At 39.0% G+C, this 17,428-nt stretch overlaps 1 protein-coding gene across 4 annotated transcripts in view; it reads right to left on the reverse strand.

Annotated features, from left to right (window-relative positions):
• The window catches only part of dlgap4a (discs, large homolog-associated protein 4a), an 82,634-nt gene extending 74,376 nt beyond the window's left edge, over positions 1-8,258 (reverse strand). For 2 of the 4 annotated variants that reach the window (XM_079673996.1, XM_079673995.1), the window contains exon 1: positions 7,808-8,258. The gene's annotated coding sequence lies outside the window, so the exon portion shown is untranslated. The remainder of the gene's footprint in view (positions 1-7,807) is intronic. The other 2 variants (XM_079673998.1, XM_079673997.1) reach the window with 1 other exon arrangement.
• Positions 8,259-17,428: the final 9,170 nt, after the last annotated feature.

Below are 17,428 nucleotides of genomic sequence, written 5' to 3' on the forward strand. Positions count from 1 at the left end.
GAAATAAGAGATTCTTTCAAATTAAAAGCCTATTAATGACAGGGGAACATTTTTGAGCATGAAGACCTAGATGTTTTATTCACTCTGACAATCTCTTCCATGTTGCTTAGGGTAGAAACAGCTTAATCACAAAGGCGTGAGGAACTCTCAGTCCAGATGTTATGTGTTGGATGCCATATGTACAGCTAATGGATAAAACAGTTAAGTTAAACACCAACCATCAGTAATAAAGAGCTTCTGTTCACTGTATTTAGTCTGATAATTTATTTAACTTGTGGACTATAATTATAAGAGTAGTTTCCTTCTATATCTATATTAATCTTTGTTTTAAACAGTCCAGTAATCCTTGGAATTATGCCAAGATTGGATGATTCTACAACAAACATATATCACGTGACTTTGTTCAGTATCAATGCAAAAAAACTAAAGAGCTGATGCAAGTGAGCTTAAGTGGTTTATAGTTAGAGCTCAAGTATCCTGGTGAACGAATAGGAATCTATTTTTGCTTTATCATTACGTAAAAATTGCAACCACAGGCACATTTAAAAATCTACATTAGTGTTGGTCAGATGGGTTAATCATATCTATTGACACATGGGACCCTGATATCTGTGCGTAACATAATGTGGAGCCATGCAAGTCAAGAGGTTAAAATAATCTTCTGGTGAGGTGAGTGAGAAGCAGCGATGACATCAGGCGTGATAACACGAGATGTTGTGTCCATATGGTGCTCGGGGCCCGGGCTGTGACACGGGCACACCCGGGGTCAGATCTTGATATGAGATGTAATCGGAGTCAAAAGCCAGAAGGCAGCATTCCCATGGTGTTAATCTTCAGAGGGCTCAGATCTGCTCCCTGACTCTCTATCAAACCTGCTGTCACGTAGTGAACATTTTCAGCCAAGGCAATCAATAGTCAGTAAGTAAAATACATAAAAATTAAATGTGACAAAATCAATTTAACTTGCCGTTAAGTAGAAGGAATCTTGCTGCAGGCAGTTTGAGGCAGGAATAGATATTTCCCGATGCAGTGAGAGCTTGATAATAATTACCAATGAAGTAGGATTACGTTTTACAGGTCTCTGGCTGCACGCTTGCGTTTGTTTAACAATGTTGACACATGCTTGGACATCAACATACTAGTCAATATGTTTTGCTGCCAACCTGCAGTTCTGTGTTTATGCATTTTTGCATTTGTTTCGGAGCTGCAAGATGAAAGCAGGTTTCAAAAAGGCGAAGGAAAATAAGTTTTGAACACCAGTTTTTCTAATATTTACACTAAAGTAACTAAATCCAACTTGTGATTCAAGGGTGGTGGATATTACACAGAAACCCTGAGAGCTATGTTCCTGTCCACAAAGTATTTATGTATATTTATATTGTATATATATATAACAACCACCAAGGCTATGCACGCTCTTTGTAGTGGCAAAACAAAATATCCCTGAGCTTCAATCACAGCATTATTTCCGCTGTCTCCTTGGTGTTCTGTGTCTTTTCACACAACAAATGCCTCTCTCCGTCATGTCAGGCAGCTTCTCCATCAAGGCGGATTTATTTGTTGTCCGTACTGCAAACTAACAAATAAACCAAATATTCATCAATATAATTAAGACCCAATTTCAATGTTTAATATCCCAAGAAAATGTGCTATTCTTCAGCCATTGAATAAAAAAATACCATAAAAACATTGACATGTACAAACAGCTGCTGCATGGGATCTCCCCCACATCGGACACATGAGACGGCATTAATCACCAGGGGACACAGACTCATTAATCGCTGTGTGCTGATTAATTGTCCCTGGTGAGGAACGTTCAGCTTAACATGCAAATGTGTGTCAGAAGATCCATTCAGCGAACGCAGCCCAGGCAGGGACTTATTGTAAAATGACACATGCAGGCAGATAACAAGCCGCTTGTCAGGGGCCCACTGTAAAACAGTTGTTTCTATTTTCAGCTCTTATACAAGAAGTGGAAAATGTGAGATGGTACAACTCGGATATGACAAAGGCTGAAATGCAACGGGTAAAGAGAGGTGTTAAGTGAGACGTGGTGAACTGTGTATCGATCGAATGGATTCGTCTTTGCTATTTAGTTCATTATACAAACAAATCAGGAAGATGAGAGGAGTGAGGAGAGAAGAAGAACAGATGAAGGGAGAAGAGAGGCATGGCAAAGAGAGGAAAGGTTAGGATAGAAAGAAGGAGGAAACTACAAGAAAAAGAGGATACAGAGGAGAGCAGAGGAGAGAAAATGCCAAAGGAAAGGAGAGCAGAAAAGAGGAAATGAGAGAGGAGAGGGAAGGAGAAAAGAGAGAAAAAAAGCAGAGGGAAAGTGATGAGAAGTGAGGTGAGAAGATGAGAGGAAAGGAGAAAGGAGGAAGGAAAGGAGAGGTGAGAAATGAAAGGGATGGAAGAGGTAAGGAAAGGTTGGGAGAGGAGACAAAGGGGGGACTATGAGAGAGGGGGAAAGAGGGAAACAGGGGTGGGGAAGAAGCATAGACAAAAAAGAAGGAGAGAAACTGGAGAGGAGAGGGGAGATAAAAGAAGAGGAGACGAGGAGAGGGGAGATAAAAGAAAAGGAGACGAGGGGAGGAGATTGCTGAGCTCAGTGACCTGATGGCAGCAAAGGTCATTGACTCAGCAGCTATGAGCATCAGAGGAGGCCGACTTTAATCACCTCCCAACACTTCATCAGCTCCTGCATGACGCCGACTCATAGCTGCATTACCAAGGTCAGAAAGGCTCTCTGCTGAAGTCATATAGAGGAGCGGGATGAGACGCTCTCCTAAGGGACACAATTGCACCATTTCCCTCTCCATTTAAGCCCTCTCTATCCACACATTTGAGGAGGCAACGGTGAAACAATAGCTGATCAGATGGAGCACTAAGACACTTCGGCGATGGTAAGGAGGACGAGTACACAGGGCTGAGCTGTTAGAAAGTTACACCAATGGCTTGTTGCTATGGTAAACATAGAGAAACAACAGCTTGAAGATATATGTTTATATATATGCAGTATTTAGAAGAGTCAGATGTAGTCACTCAGGCAGGAAACCCAAAAGCATTGTCTCCTTTCAAAGCTCCATAGTGATACCTTGAGTTGTACACCGCAGTACACATAAAAACACAGCGAGCTACATAATCCATACTGCTTGGTTATAGGACTACATCATTCAATAAAACACAGCGTGACGACGAGTGACATGAAAGGCTGGCGATTCTGCTAGATTGTAATTACCTTGTTGTGTTTGTCACCTGACCTCACACCCACCACATACTGTACGGCTGAGGTAGTAGACAAACTGGCAGAGGAAAACCAGCTAGAAGAAGAAAATAAAAGTGACTGGGCTTTACAGTCCAATAGTAATAACAATAATACATCATAATGTTGATCTATGTTTTTTTTCTTTATAAATCTGCAAAAAAAATGTAACAGGCTATAAAGGACATTACAGTAGTAGGCCTTTAGTATGTAGCATATTCATATTTATTTACATCTGTATATATGTTACCAGTTAAATATTATTCTATTTCTATTTCAATTTATATTGTTACTTACATTTTGCATATTTCTGTGTGCACTTGTACCTGCCAATCATCTGTTTGTTATTGATGTTGCTACATTGACACCTGCATATGGATACTAAAGGTTTATCTTATCTTACAATATGTTTGTATTTATTGGAGTAAAAGTATAGCACTAAATGTAAATAATCAAGTGGTAGAAGTAGCTTCAAATTGTACGGAAGTGTGGATTGATCCGGTACCAGTTTGACAGCTGTTGTTTGTAATGAAACAACGATTCCTTGTATAACACAAACTTCTAACACAAATTAGCTACGGATAAAACGATGTAGTGTGTAGTTAAAGGAGAAGAGACTGGATTACAGAGTGCATATTCATTGAAATGCCAATCAGGCCAATACCTTGTGACATTTCTGCTCTTTCTCTTTTCATGATACAGCTAATGCGGCCCAGCATGGGCAGTCATACTCCAGGAAGCCGTGTAATGCAGAAGCTCTAACACAGTAAGGCACACACACGACAGTTTAACACGTCTGCGGTCTTTGAAGCCAGCTCTAAAACACGTTATCGAAAAGTATTTGCTGTTTCTAGCAGAGCTGGTTGTCCGTTTGTTCATTAAAGTAACAATTGAACAATGTAAAAATGCTCCACAACAGTCCTAAATAAATAAATAGTAAGCCGCATCATGTTTGTTAAGTACTACGTTTCATCTATCATTGTACTTATGCACTTACACATTTAAGTAAATAAAGTGCCTGTGAATCAGACACTCCTATTAATAAAAAAATGATATACTGTAACTGTAGTATTTCTTTTTTCTGCACTGATTTTGTTTATGCACCCACACGTTTTTCCCTGGAACATCTAGTTTCTTTTTTCAGTGTTTAAATGTATCTTTTAACTGCTCAGGTAATTATTGTTCATTATATTAATGGATGATTTTACCGATGAATTCATGTAGGAGTGCATTTTACTGATGCAGCTGCTCAAACTGGAGCTAATTTTAACCACGCTATATACCGCTGGGTGTCATGTTGATTTCATTAATGTTTTAACAAATAAACATTAAATGTGGGGAAGGTAATTTTGGAGAAACCGGCTCGAGTGCACTAGAATTTGAAAATACACAGCTGGAAAAAATCTGCAAATTCCTTACAGAGCCCCTCCTCCAACACACATGACCAATGAGGGCACGAGATAAGTTTGTGCACAGATGGAAGGCTGACAGGCAGGTAGGGCATCCAGTTATTTTAGCCGGGTCGGCTCTAATGATTGGTTGTGCTTTTTACAGCGCCACGGCTTCCACAGATGACATTTTTGTATGGATTTTTTGTCAAAGCACTTTAGATATTCATTGCTATCGGGATGTTAAGAGCATTCCATGGAATATAACAAAAAGTGTATCTCGAGCCGGTTTCTCAAACTTACCTACCCCACCTTTAAGTATTTTTTAACAACATCTGTCAAATAAATGCATTAGTGGAAAGTGTCTAAGTACATTTACTTATACTGTACTTAAGTACAATTCTGAGGTACTTAACTTAAGTATTTCCATTTAATGCTACAATTATACTTATACTACACTACATGTCTGGCAGTGGCTCAGTCAGCTTGGACTGGGAGCCGTAGGGTCGCCCGTAGGGGCTTGGACTGGGAGCCGTAGGGTCGCCGGTTCAAGTCCCCGAACAGACCTAAATATGGAGTGTGGACTGCTACTTGGAGAGGTCCCAGTTTAGCCTCCTGCCCTGCCGTGGTGCCCTTGAGCAAGGCACCGAACGCTGCACAATAGCTGCCCACTGCTCCTAGTACTAGACTCATGGTACTAGGATGGGTTAAAAGTAGAGAACCATTAAAGAGGGTTTCATCCCTCTCAATTCTTCTATGTCAGAGGGAAATATTTTACTTTTTACTCTACTATATTCAAATTACAAGTTAATGTGCAGATTATGGTAACGACAAAATATAAATACAAATATAAATGATGATGTAATAAGCTTTACCAGGTGCCACCATAAGTTATGCACACACACATTCATGCATCATTAATTGAATCCAATAATATATATTTCTCAAATGGGCCATACTACATAATGAGTTGCCTACTTTACTTTTGATAATATTGGTGCAGGAATGAGTCCTAAACCTGGAATTTTAGCACTTACAGGAGATGTTCACGTTTTGTTATACGATATAAAATATGTCACTAAATATCCTACTCAAGAATGTCCAAAGCTTTTACTTAAAAACGGCGGTTGCTAACAAGTGTCTTAATGGAAATACTAAACGTCACATCGAACAAGAGTCAACCTTCAGCTCAGCAATGGTGATGTGAAGTCATGTGACAGTGATGATGCTCATGTTTAACATTACATTAACTATTTACATATGGTGTCTGCATTTACCCATCATCTATTATAAAAGTGATTGTAATATTTAGAAATCATGATTCTGAACAAAATGTGTAAGTATCATAAATGTCTTTTTGTCGAGGGAGCCCTTGAGATGCTATCTCATTTAAGATAAAAATACATCATCACTGCACCACTCTATGTACTTTAAGATAAGTTGAATGCATGACTTTTACTTGTAGGTAACAGAGCAGTAATATGTGAGTATGCAATATTCCCCCTGTAATGTAGTGGAGTATAATAATGAATCAAAAATAAATTAGTTCCTTGTATAAACTGTAAAAAGCTTCCAGGGTACACAATCCACAAACTGCAACCATTTGAGACGTTTTTCAAACATTCATGCTGACAATTTGCATGACAGTAATCCAAATATTAATATATTCCTGTATCACTGTTTGCGCAGTACTGCTTCAGTTATTGGTTGACTCCACAGGGTCTCAGTGTGAAAAGACTTTTGAAGCTCTGTGCCCTTTGACGTCATACGGATGTTTGTGATACTGTACAGCATCTTGTCTAATCACTCCCTGCAGTAGCCCTGACGAAGCCGTTTTCTTAACACCCACCATCCTGGATGACAGCCAGCTGGGTTTTTCTTCAAACTCTCTGCTACAGTATCATCACGGCTGTTGGCTCCTTGGCAGCAGATATGACATTGACACCTTGGTGAGAGCCTACAGCCTCCCACCAACAGAGCTGTGTTATACTGTCGGACACCCTGAGTTTTTCTCGGTTCGTACCGCTCACTGCAGAGTTTGCATGCCTGTATTCTCCAGCTGTTTATCAGAGGTGCAAATAATCTAGTATATTTAAAAGTGTGAACAGGTTCACAAAACAGTAAAAGGTGTATTTGTCATTTAACCTCTATTGCGATGTGTAAGCCCTTCTGGATGCCCAAGCACTCCTCTGCTTACACTGCCACTGACATTGTTCAGTGTGCCATCCAAAGATTTGTGCTTTCGATTGAGCTGCGGCTGAATTATTAATCAGTCATCCACTTCCACTGACAACATGGGCTTTTAATTGTAAGGTCTCTTGTTCGACAACTACAACTGAAAGACAGGCCTCAATATAAACCGGCTATTGATCACCCCCCCCCTTCAGCCTCAGGATTTTATCCACACAGAGATCACAGTGACAGAGGTGCCAAGATACTTGTTTCTTACATACCAACATTTTAGATACAAGAAACTAATTGAACTCCTAATTATTCCATCAGTACCTGTGATGAAACTTTAAAGGGAAGACATAAAAAGTATGCTTATGTGATTTTAATTTTACACTCATCAGAAGCCATGCAAACAAGTTCAAGTAAATGCTCATTTAAAAGCTGATTAATTCAAAATCTGCACTGAGTTAAAAGCTGACAGATGTGCCTAATTGTTCTCAAAAGAGACATGTTTTCCACTTTTTAAACACTAAATCCAGTTGGTATTTTTCCCTAGAGGCAATCTTAAAAGCAATAATTTAATAACTATGTCAAACATTGAATATGCACATATATATGTTTATCGTTTCCAAATGTTTCAGATTTAAATATATTCTACTTGCCATTGCCTTAATAAACTGACTTTGGCTCTGACAGCCTGAAGCAAGCTCAAGTCCAGAGACACATTCATGATAAAACCAGGCTGTTGACATGACATTCACAAATCATATATCGGAATGTTGCAGCTACAGACACATGCATGAATCGACAGGTGAGGAGTGACCTATATTAAACAAGCAAATCGTCAATTTTAATTCAAAAGGTTTGAGGATTGACGATGTCACAATGCAGCCTGCTGATGAGCTCCGATTACAGCCGTCAGTTTTTTTGACTGAAACCCTGCAACGCCCGATGTAAAACCTAAACGTGTCAACAAGCTTACCTTTTTCATGTTATTGTGTTCAGCTGCCGATGGGTGTCGGTCACACGGCAATAGTTATCCAGCTCTTACATGTCGGCCGTAATGCCACTGTCTGTCGGGAAGGTAAACAAGACGCTCCTAAAACATTGCTAGAAATGTTTTTTTATCCTTCAGATGAATGACACATTTTCTCCGCGGTCCTTGCTTGTCGGTCCTTCCCCTACAGTTCAGCCGGTGTTCTGTGGGAGCTCGCCGGCTCACAGCGGATCCATCACGGCAGACGGCAGGAAAACGCAGTTTGGAGGCTGCCGGTGATGCTGCTGCAGCGTTGAGTCCGTCGAGACGCGGGATGAGAGAGGTGGGGGTGGGGGGCATCCGAGGGCCCACGACTAAACACTCAGCTCCGAAATATTAACCCGAAATCTCGGTCTCCTGAGCAAACAGTGGTTGATGAATCATTATGCGCACACTAAAGGCAACATGCGCGTGTTTTTTATTCTGTCGCGTTTGTCTGAGGAGTGATGCTCTGTGATGAGTCAAGGAGAGAGTTAAAGGGAAAATTCATTCAAAAATAAAATGTAAGGTTGTAGTCTACTCTTTGGGATTTTAGTTATGTCAGACAGTTTACATGAATTAATCTGAGTCACTATTAATTCTACCTAGTCTTCATAAAAAAAACTATTTCCCAGATGCCGAAAGTGTCATTAAAATTGCTTATATTGTCCCAAAAATATAATGTAAAAAAAAAAGAATTCAGTTAATAATTATAATACAAGACAAAAAACAAAATCATCTCATCTAAGAAACTGGATCCAGCATTTTAGCTTGACTTGAATTATTTGATATCTAAACACATTTTCTGTCGATTGAATAATCTATCGTTTCAGTTCAACACACGACTGACTCACTGACTCAAGCTATTTTTTTTGTTTGAGGGTTTTTAGTCGAATGACTTTTATGTGAATGAGTCAGGAAAAAAGCCCCCACAGGGCTGCAGACAGCGTTTTAAAAATACTGACGTCAAGATTCAAACACTCTAAAATGTTTCAGTATGGTATCACTTCAAATAGTCATTTGTAAGCACTAGTCATATATCTAAGCACTAATAAAAAGTTCGCAAAAAAACATTATATTTAAGTGTTAAAGGTGGGCTAGATAAGTTTGAGAAACCGGCTCGAGATACACTTTTTGTTATATTCCATGGAATGCTCTTAACATCCCGATAGCAATGAATATCTTAAAATCCATAACAAAATGTCATCTGTGGAAGCCGTAGTACTGTAAAAAGCACGACCAATCATTTTAGCCGGCCCGGCTAAAATAACTGGATGGCCTACCTGCCTGTCAGCCTTCCATCTGTGCACAAACTTATCTCGTGCCCTCATTGGTCATGTGCGCGTTCGTGTGTGTTGGAGGAGGGGCTCTGTAAGGAAGTGGCAGATTTTTTCCGGCTGTGTATTTTCAAATTCTAGCCCACTCGATCTGGTTTCTCCAAAATTACCTACCCCACCTTTAACTGATGTATTTATCAATAATGATTTTATTCTCTTAAAAAGCTATTTGTAACTTGTTTAAACACTGAATGCTTGATAACACATAACAAGCTGCAGGTCACATTATTACCCACATAAACAAATCCTTAAGGTGTTATAGCATTTATGTATTCAAGTATCAGTACAGTAGGGAGGTTTGTAACTCGGAAACTGTTCAAAACTCATGGAGACATGACAAGCTTCATCCTGGAAATACAAAAATGTGCACTTACCAGATTTATTTTCGCCTCATCAGGCCTTCATCAGCAGATGGAGATTACTCACTGGTCAGACGAGAGTAAAGTCGTTTTACAGCTGTGTTACAGTATACTATATTGTTAATCATTTAATATCTGTGTACACCAGTTGTGCAGTTGTTGAAAAATACACACTGATTAAGTGTAATGCTCTGTTACAATACAAAATACCAAAATAAAAGTATTTATTATGCAGAAAGGCACATTTTCAGAATAATATAGGCTTATTTGAACATAATTGAGGTTTTAATGTGTAGCCTACGTCACATTAATGTTGAACCCATTTACATTGAACAACTTTGTATGCCACATTGTATCGGCTGGGTTGCTTGTGAATCCCACGGTGAATCCCCTTGGTATCAAAAATAGTATCTTTAACATATTAGGCTACAGTACACCATCATGTATTTGATGGTTTTGTGATTAACATTGGTATTACTAATTTGAACATTCAAAGTAATTTAGGCTTTAATTGTTCCCAAAAAGCAGTAAAAAGTACAAACTGTAAATAAATATATTCCTCCAAAATGTATTGTATACAAAGTAGAAAGTAGAAGAAAATGTAAAATACATACAGGTACCTGCAAGTATCTCAAGTAGCCTATTTGTTAAGTAGCCTACAGTAGTAGGAGTGGATGTTTCCATATTTTGATCGTGGTCTGTTGACAGCCGCAACAGGCAGCTGTTTAGTAAATAAGCTAAACATTAAATAAGAAGGGATTTAAACAGAGTTTTGGTGTTTACTTGTTGACCACCAAACTGTAGACAGACAAAGTTAGCGGCTAACTAACGCCGGATAGCTAACTAGCTAACAGCGTCTGTCTGGCTAACTAGCTAACAGCGGCTAGCTAACAGCTGAGCAGCTAGCTAACTAGCTAACAGCTGACAGCGGCTAGCTAACATAAACACGTGAAATTGTGCACCAAAACTGGCTCCAGGATTTTCTTCAGGATTTGTTGGAGATCACAACGCCGGACTTAAGAAAAGAAAGGGTACATTGGATTTACAATCCTCAGGTGTCCAGTAACAAGACTAAATGCATGAGTATCTTGCTTCAGATGTTCTGGGTTTGAAAACTAAAAACGTATGAGACTGTTTCCAAAAATGTTCTCCATGCCAAAATGTTTTATCCACGTTGTGTTCACAGCATGTGTACACTGCTCCCAGATGGTTAAATAAGCGTCATGACATATATATACATTTTATTTTTGGATTATTTAATACTTTTTTTGGATTTCTTTAATTCAGTCAGTTACATGTAATGTTAATTTTATTTACCAAAGTTTTCTCCTTGCAAAGTCTGGGGTAAATGTTGAACACACCTTTTATGTATTATATTGGCCTAAAAATTTGTCAAATATTTAACATTAAACCTGAAAATGTGTGAGTTATTTGTAATGTTAGCCTCCCAAATTCTCTCAAATAATACAGAGGGCACTGTTATGATTGTTTACATTCTCTGTTATTCCATACAAAATAACTATGGAAGCTTGCAGTCACTTAATTATACACTTTATATTTGTTTGCTTATGAATTACATCATCGCTTTCGATGTCCAGATAATTAGTCTTAATTACATTAACTCAATATGTGAAGGCAATGATTTTGTCTTTAATCTATACATTAATGGCTACTCATCATTTGTTTTTTAATGAATAATGGCCCTGCAGATGTTTGGAGGCACAAATAGAGTTCTGTGCCACATGAGTATGACTAATCTCCAGTTTGAAATCAAACTGACAATAAAAGACAATCTGTCCTCTCCAGAGTAATGCCCAGTAGCACAAGCGTTAAGGATGGCTGATTGGATAAGACCATGACTAATAACTCTGCATCTGCTCCAAGGGTATCCAAATGGGCGTTGTGTTGTAAGCTGAATACTTTTGTTTGTTCACTGTGGCCTATTCCATAGGGTTGAGCTAAGTTATCTGACCATAATCCCCACACATATTGTCTCTCAACACGCCAGACAGTCAGTTCAGCTACATTGGACTGTGACTTTTTATAGAATAGAATCGGGGGGATGAACCCCCTCTTTAATGGTCACACATGCAGAGCACACAGCACACAAAGTGACATTTGGCCTCTGCATTTAACCCATCCTATAGCGCTATATAAATCCCATTTATTATTATTATTATTATCCTAGTACCAGGAGTCTAGAACTAGGAGCAGTGGGCAGCTATTGTACAGCGCCTGGGGAGCAATGGGAGTGGGGGGGGGGGAAGGGGGGTGTCCGGTGCCTTGCTCAAGGGCACCACGGCGCCTTGCTCAAGGGCACCACGGCAGGGCCCAGGAGGTGAACTGGGACCTCTCCAAGTAGCAGTCCACACTCCATATTTAGGTCTATTCGGGGACTTGAACCGGCAACCCTACAGCTCACAGTCCAAGCCCCTACTGACTGAGCCACTGCCGGACACTACCTATAGGTGAGATTTCACTTCATTAGCTTGCTGTTACATTACACACAGTCTTTTGGTCCAGGTGACTGAAGCCCATTCATGTGTGAATAAATTGGCTGCATGTCTGTGTGCCAATTATCAGATGTATGTGAATAGAAATGCCAACACACCCTGTCTGAGTTTTCTATGCTTTGCATTAAAATACTTAATCCTTCTAAAATAGCATTGAGTTTATAATACTATGTATTCACTTTAATGTGGTACAGAAATTCCTTTTAATAAAGCTTTCCTTATATGAGATGAGACCATGTCTAATCAGTTTAGCACCAACAACCTGTATACTGTAAGCCAAGATTAATGTAGTCAGGTATATGCAAAACAAACAAATGTAATCAGTATCAATACAACATTTTGTTGAAATATTTAATATAGCCCTTCGGCAAACTGCAATTAAATGTATTTCTCCTCTTCTGTATTTTATCTTACAGAAGGAGAAGATTAGGAATTGCTTTCACAATTCATCATTGTTAGTGGGCTTTAGTTCATTTGGTCTACAAGCAGGCATTTCAAAAGAAAACAACGTGAGTAGCTTTATTTAACTTTGAAATAAATGTGTAACAAAATGAGGTTTATAACTGGTTCTTTTCAGCATTGTAGCCCTTACAAAACCGTGACACATTGTTGGCAGAGAGAGTGAAAATAGTGAGATCGTTGTTGCTTTGTCTCTGGCCTCCCTGTGAGTATTGTATGAAATACAGCAGTGAGTGTTTTGGAGGAGGGAGAAAGCTGTTCCACCATCCACTGCCAAGCTTTATCAGATCAATCCCTTCCACATTGACAATCTGTTTCATGTAACAATTCACAAACTGCTTCTAAGATTAATCAGAAAGCATTATGGCCAGGTGTTTGTGCATGTGTTGCTTTCACCTTCCATATTTCCAATCCTTACAAAGGGGGAAGATAGCCATTTCCAAGCTGTGATCCTTTTATATCTATGATATGATATGAAATGATTTGTTTTACATGGACAAAGAATGGAGGTTGAGACATATGCAGGACAATAAATCGACATCTAAATGGTGATGCCATCCTTCTAAGTTGCTAACAGTGACGACGCTAACAAGCAGACGATGCATACCAACTTAGGCCAAAGTCTGGGGTAACAGGAATATCAAGTCACTATACAAAATGCTCTGGCAATACATTCAATAATTGTTGAGATATTTCTAATTTTGTTTTAAGCATAAGATCTTTACTTCAGATGTTCTTCTGAGTGAACAGCAGATTTAACACAATTCATTTGATGTAATACAGTATATAGTCAGTATGCCCCGATTTTTAGAGCAGTACCACATTAATTTCGCTCCACAGGGTGGAGTGCATCAATGTAAATACATTAGTACTAATCCTAGGTGGTGTATTGTTTAACTCCAAACCCAGTCTTAAGCTCTGTTTCCATAGCATGTGTTTCCCTAAACACACAGAGTCCAGGGAGCTTGCCCACTGGCATGAATAACTGGGTTCTTCCTGTGGAGGATTGGCATTCAAATGCAGACTGCTCCTCATGCTCGTGCCCCCAAGATATCACGCCAATTATTTGTCTCTGTGGGAGCAAACTATTTGTGGAAGACCTTCTTAAAATAAGATCGGGGAGTCACAGCCGCTCTACATCCTTTCTGGTTCCTGACTGGACAGTTTATGTGGGCACGTGTCACCTCTCACTGTGACCCCGCAGGCCCCATCTAACTACGGCTATGGAAAGGTAGTGACGTGGCAGCAACTGTACAAGAACAGGCTTTTGGTTTCGTTCACACCCCTGCAGAGAGAATTCAGTCCCACTGTGCAGCTCTGCATCTTCATTTTACAGAGTTAACAGATCTGTTCAAACTGCCCACGGCTCTGTCACACATGCATCCCAATATTTCCTCCGTCACGAATACAAACACACAAACACAATTGTTATTTTCTATAATGGATGCCACAAATAACAAAAGGAAAGACTATTCTGTTCTCATTGTATCATTAAACCATAATTATAATACGCTCCGAGTTTCATACGGAAGCTCTTCACAGCCATAGTTTCGACATTGTATCACCTGTTTTCCCATGATAACTAGATCATGACTTTAATTCTTGTCATTTCCATTAACTTACAAATATTGTTTTCCAGACATAATGGGATAAAAGCAATGATTCAAACATTTATTTACTCCATTTACACGTATTAACAAGCTCATTTTTGTTGTTTTCCCAAGATTACAAGGTTTATAATGCCATTATCCTGAATTAAAAAACGTTTTCCAGAGAATACAGGATATTGTCTTTTAGGGCAACTACTTCAAACTTATGAAGCATTGCACCTTCTGGTGATCTTGATTTCTATCTTTGTAATCTCCAGAGTTTTTCATTATCTTGGGAAGATAACATTTTTTATTTTGAGATGTGTTGTGATCTCGATAAATTGAATAAAATTAACTCATAAGGGGAAATTAAGGAAATAAATAGTTTGAACCACTTCTACATCCTCTGGTTTATCCTTTTGTTTTCCATCTCTACTCAAGACCTTACATTTTTTGAAACTATATTCACTTGCTAATTAGGTGACTAATTGGACAGCCCTCTCTGTGGCTTTGAGTGTGTCATCAGGTTTCACACTGCAATCCAGATTATTTACTTTAATATGAGCAAAACACATACAGCTGAATAGTCTAATATAAAATTGAACATCTGCAGCAAATATGTGCTAGTTGGAGGCTCACTGTTACTACACTCTCAATATAGAAAAGTGAATCCACTTCACACATATGTAATGTAACGTTGTGAGCAGAGGCTAGCAAAGACAGTCTGCAATGCACAGAGGCAGTGGGATGTCAGGGGCAGCTGACAAGAGGATGTTAGGTGGGCGAGTGGCATTTCATCATACAATTCATGTACAGTAATCAATGACCACTCACCAGTGAAGGGAAGAGGGCCCGGAGAGAGAGTGAGAGTGCCAGTGGGCATGTCAGATAAAAGCCCTGAAGGAGAAAAACAGGGAACTGGAGGAGGTTGCGTTGAATCTAGCAGGGGGTACGATGGAGGAAAAGTGGGGACGTGTGAAAAAGCACAAACTGTGGGAAAGATTGTGAGATTAAAGTAAGCAGATGATTATGTAAGCAATTACTTGACAGGGAGAGACGCACATAAAAGGCCAGGGAGATGTGCTGATTGAAAAGCTGAAGAGCTTGCACCTCTTCTCGGCTGTATAATCCATCTCTCGGTGATCGCTCTTCAGATGATCAGAGAAACAGGCATTTCCTACACTAATTAAATATCTTTTGTGATGACAAAAAATAAGTTCTTTGTCTTTTACATGATGTGTTTTCTTATTTATTAACCTGTCAATGTTCTTCTATGAAAAAGTAAAAACCAAAACTGTTCATGATGCATGAGTGAATGTTGTACCTATTACTAAAGCATGCTGGCTTATTGGGGCAAATCTGGTGAGGAAAAAAACAAACACCATTAGCCTTGTAGGCCTGGCACCATTCGGGCAGCACTGCAGATGGCTTTGAGAAACAAGCTCCAACATCTACTGCCTGGATTCATGCTCGAGATAAGAAAATAGGAAGTGCTGAGACAAACTGCTTTCAGAGTAGCTGAGCTCAATTTCTTAATTCGTGGAGGCAATTTATCGAACGCAGAGTGAATTTAAACCCATGAAACAGAGCCAGACGTGATTCATGAGTCACACGTGTAAACAACAGTGTGTAAACCACGCTGCGTGGGACATCAGTTCTGCTAGAGAATTGGATTTATACAAGATTAACGACTCACGGGAATAGAAGATTAGTAACATTCAATAACGAGCTATTCTGACCAGTATTGTGGGTGCTCTGATGTGCACCAGATTAATGAACATGTGCTGAGTTAGCTCAGGCAGAATGCGCTGTCAACCAGACCATGAACACATGGTTGTAGAGCTATACTGTTCCACTAAATCTATCTCTTCTTCTTTTATTAAGTAGCCGAGTCTAATTATGGTAACACCAGGTTTTGGAGGTTTTAACTGTGCTTGGATTCTATTCTGCTAATTTAAAATAAACAACAGCCGACAATTTAAATCCTCATTTATCCCATAAATCATGTGGCAAAACAACAACAGCCTACACAAAAAACAGGGCAATCCATCATGAAGCCGAAAGTCATCAATCATTTTCTTTTCTTTATTAATAACGCTGAAGCTCATTATTTTCAGGTCAAGAGGTGATTTCCTGAAGTCTTCCTTTCGGCCACAGTGATACTAAATCAGCAGTTTTCTAGTACCACCAGGGCGTAGAAGCCTAAAGGTGAATACCGCAGACCAAGTTAGCTTTTATTTTAAAACCTCCCTGGATTTGATTGAATTCAACATACCATTTTCAACAAAGGCCAACTTGGGCAGCTCTGCTCTTGCTTAACCACATGAACTAATTACTGACCAACTGTCTACTTTCATCGTCAGACCTTTATAGCAAAACGCTGAAGCCTACATAAGCATCTTTGGACTGACTCAGTCTGTACTGAGAGATTAACTATAGTAGGATGATTAATACTATTATTATAGCTGCCCTGATTTGTAAAATGTATATGTATAGTTCTGACTCATCCAGAACTCATCAACAGAAACATCACTGGGAGTAGGGAGGACTTTTTACAATAACTATTTCATTAAGATATTTTTTCTGGGTCAAACAATACTTTTTATTCTGAAAAACAAGCTATGGATAGTGCTACTTGTTTAGCAAACGGAAAGAAAGGATGGAGGATTAAAAGGGGACTGCAACCAGCTTGATTTGGATTCCTGTCGCTCAAAGAGTTATTGTGCCATCTGCTGGATTTACAGATAACTGCAGCAGTGGGGACAGGGCTTCATAGGACAAAACCAAAAGGACACAACCAAAGAAAGAACATTTCTTTATCAACCCTCAGTACAACATATTAAAAGGTGAGAAGGAATTGCACAAGACAAATGTGATAAAAGAAACTGTCTAAAGTGAGTCTATATGGCTCTATTAATATATCAAAACATAATGTATTACAGCCGGCTTAATGATAAGACTAACATAGAACAGTAAGGTGTGGTATAAACATAAGGGTATAAGATGTGCTGGGTTGATATAAAAGAAATAACATTACTATAACTACTTATAATTATAATTATTATTATTATTATTATTATTATTATTATTATATGAAATAGTGTAAGGTATTGTAGTATAGTTCAGCAGTATAACACAATATAAATTAGGTTTTGGTCTATAGTATAAACAGCGTGACAAAATTTACTTAAAACTTACCTATTTTATTTTTTCAAACATTTAACACAGCCACAGTGTAGTTAGTGGCAGTTCATTTCCATCCACAGGGCAGCGCTCCGGGGCGGGGTTGACCCCGGGAGAGGGGCGGGGCAGTTGAGAGGTCAAAGTTGAA

This window comes from Notothenia rossii, assembly GCF_949606895.1.
Source record: "Notothenia rossii genome assembly, chromosome: 4".
In the NCBI taxonomy this organism is placed as follows: domain Eukaryota; kingdom Metazoa; phylum Chordata; class Actinopteri; order Perciformes; family Nototheniidae; genus Notothenia; species Notothenia rossii.